Consider the following 3859-nt stretch of genomic DNA (forward strand, 5'->3'; position numbering starts at 1 on the left):
ATCTCAATCTCTTCACCATCCATCCTGATGCTGCCAATTGGTCCAGTGGTGAGAATCTTTGTCTTCTTGATATTGAGCCTTAATCCATATTGGAGGCTGCAGTCCTTGACCCTCAGCAGCAACTGCTTCAGGTCCTCCTCAGTTTCAGCAAGCAGGTCATCTGCATATCACAGATACCTGAAAAAAAACAGGTTTTGGAAAGATAAGAGTTAATTCAGTATTTTATTTCCTGGTAAACAGGCAGATTAAGTTACAATTTACACATGACTGGGGAAAACAGCTTCAAAGAGGTAACCTGTGATTAAGGAGATGCATTTCCTCTCGTGGTAAATAGATTAAATTACTTTATATGGCTAAAAAAATCAAACAAAGAATTCTAACTAGTTTTGTAGCTTGGAAAAAACAGATGTCAGTTTTATAACTATATAATTATAGTTTTATAGCTGATACATATATAGAGAATTCTGAATTTATTAATACCACCCCATCAAAACGATGGACAGTGTCAATGAATTCATCATCCTTGGATAAACATCCTTGCTACCAGCAGTCAGGAAATCAGATGATGTAATGCATTGGGCAAATCTGCTATCAGGGACCTTTCCAAAATGATGAAGAGCAATGATGTCAGTTTGAAGAGTTAGGTGCACCTGATTCTGTCCAGAATTCACCTGTTAAACATTAGACAGTTAGACATTGAATAAGGATGATGAAAGTAGAATTTTTGCTTTTGAGTTTTGGTGTTGAAGTAGAGCTCTGAATATCCCATGGATATGTCTTGGGAAGAGCGCACCCAAAATGCTCCTTAGAAGTAAAAATGATGAAGCTTCATCTCTCATACTTTGGACATGTTGCCAGGAAAAGGTACTCTTTGCAAGGGAACATCATGTTTGGAAAGGTAGATAGTGAGTGAAAGAGAGGAAGATCTTCAATAAGATGAATCAACACAGTCATTGCAGGAATGGGCTCAAGTTAGTCAGAGATTATGACGCTAGACAGGGTTCAGAGCTATTGTCAATAGGATCACTATGAGTTGTACTCTATTCAGTCTCCCCTAACAACAACGAGTAGCCTAGGTACGCCTAGGTGTTCAGTCTTAATAATATTTAATTAAGAAATGTCAGGTGTCATTCGAGTGACTCCTGTACAACCTTCAAGGGAGCAGCCATCTTGAAAGGGTGTGTTCTGTGAGGTCAATGACCCACCTGAGACAACCGTCTTTAGAGCCATAAGCACATATTGCTGAATAATGTCATCTTCATCGTCTGTACATATTCCCCAGAATACCCCAAGATGGCAGACATCTTGAAAGAACAAATGTTCATGTATTTCATTATCTCAATCCCTCCTACATGAGCTAATCCTAAATGATCCCTCTTCCTTTCATAAATAAACACAATGATCCCATCTTTTTGATGTTGTTGTTGTTATTAGGTGCTATCAAGTTTGGCTCATAGTGACCCTATCAACAATAGATCTGAACCCTGTCTTATCCTGTGCCATATTCAGCATCCCTCACACACTTGAGCCCATTGCTGCAGTCACTGTGTCAATCCATGTCATTGAAGGTCTTCCCCTTCCACCCACTTCCCACCTTCCAAGCATGATGTCTTTCTCCAAGGAATAGATTCTCCTAGCAACATCTCCAATTATGAGAGATGAAGCTTTATCATCTTTGCATCCAGGGACCTCTCCAATTGTACTTTCTCCAAGACATATGTGCTTGTTCTTTTGAGAGTTCATGGGATATTAAGTCTTTTTCTCTAACACCACAGCTCAAGGGCATCAATTCTTCTTTGGTCTTCCTTACTCATTGTTTAGCTGTCAGACGCATAGCAAATGATTGAAAAGACTATAGCCTGAATCAAGAACACCTTAATCTTCAAAAGGATATCATTGCTCCTGAATAATTTGGTGAGGTCCCTGACTGCAGATTTCAACATTGCAATACATCTCCTGATCTTCTGATTGCTGGTCCTAAGGGTACTGAGTATGGATTGACATAAGATGAAGTAATTGATAGTTTCTATCTTTTCTCCATTTATAGTGATGTTGTCTATCAGTCCTGTGGTAAGAATCTTTGTGATTTTGATGTTGAGGTGTAATCCATATTGAAATCTGTAGTCTTTGATCTTCTAAAGCATGTGCTTCAACTTCTCTTCATTTTCAGCAAGTACTATTGTATCATGCAAGCAAGATTCTACTGAAGATTATCCCAAAACGACTGGAAAAAACACATCAGCAGAGAACTGCCAGAAGTCCAGGCTGGGTTTAGAAGGGGTCGTGATACTAGGAATATTGTAGCTAATGTTAAATGGATCTTGGCTGAAAGTAGGGAATACCAGAGGAATGTCTATCTGTGTTTCATTGACTATGCAAAGGCACAGTCAAATGACTGTGTGGATCATAACAAACTGTGGCTGACTCTGAGAAGAATGGGAATCCCAGAACACTTGATCGTTCTAATGAAAAACCTACACTTGGACCAAGAGGCAGTCGTCAGAACAGAGCAAAGAAACACTGCATGGTTCAAAACTGGGAAGAGCGTACTCCAGGGATGCATCCTATCTCCATGCCTTTTCAACCTGTATGCAGAACAAATTATCCGGGAGGCTGGGCTCTATGAGGAGAAATGTGGGGTCAAGATTGGTGGAAGATCTATCAACAATCTGCATTATGCAGATGACACAACCCTGCTTGCTGAAACTGAGGAGGACCTGAAGCGCTTGCTGCTGAGGGTCAAGGACTGCAGCCTCCAATATGGATTGAGGATTAATGTCAAGAAGACAAAGATTCTCACCACTGGGCCAATTGGTAGCATCAAGATGGATGGTGAAGAGATTGAGATTGTTCACAGCTTTAGTTTGCTTGGCTCCACAGTCAACACTCTCGGCACCATCAGCCAGGAAATTAAACGACGTAGTGCCATGGGAAAGTCTCCTGTTAGAGACCTCTCCAAAGTACTTAAGAGCAATGGTGTCACTCTGGAGACTAAGGTGTGCCTGGTACAGGTCATGGTCTTTGCAATCACTTACTATGTATCAGAGAGCTGCACAAGGGATGCTAGAAGGACAATTGATGCCTTTGAGTTGTGGTGTTGGAGAAGAGTATTGAATATACCATGGACTACTAAGAAAGCAAACAGGTTCATCTTAGAAAGGGTGAAACCACTGCTAAGAAAGCAAACAGGTTCATCCTAGAAAGGGTGAAGCCAGGCTGTTCCTTGGAGGCAAGAACTCTGAAGCTTCGTCTGACATACTTTGGAAATGTTGCAAGGAGGGACCAGTTCTTGGAGAGAGACATCAAGTTTGGGATGGTGAAGGGACAGCGCAGGAGAAGAAGACCCTTCACGAGGCGGACTGATTCAGTGACTGAGATAATGGGGGTTGGTGTATCAGAGACCGTGAGATTGGCACAGGATAGAGGAGGGTTTAGGGCTGTAGTATACAGGGTCACTATGAGTCTCAGGCAACTTGATGACACATAACAACAGCAATATTTTTGAAAGATTAACTCAAAACCCCACCCTCTCATGAAAAACATGATGTCCTTTCCCTACCTCCAGAATCTATAAAAAGACTAAATATTTCCTTGTTATCCAACACATGGCCTACTGACACACCTTGGTCCTACATGTCTTCCTTTGCGAAGTCTTTCTTCTCATCAAGCTCTTTGCATTTCATAGAAGTACATGGATTCCTGTTTTACTATTCTTAATTAACAGGGAGAAGATAAAAAATTAGGAAACTGGCTGTTATATTTTCTTAATGACCACGTTTAGGGATAGTTTAGCTACCATACAATCTGAATTTCAGAATAATCTATTTAACTATTAAGAGTATTTTATGTAGTTTGAGGG

Source organism: Elephantulus edwardii, unplaced genomic scaffold, assembly GCF_000299155.1.
Source record: "Elephantulus edwardii isolate Elephantulus edwardi_28Jun2011 unplaced genomic scaffold, EleEdw1.0 scaffold00019, whole genome shotgun sequence".
NCBI lineage: Eukaryota > Metazoa > Chordata > Mammalia > Macroscelidea > Macroscelididae > Elephantulus > Elephantulus edwardii.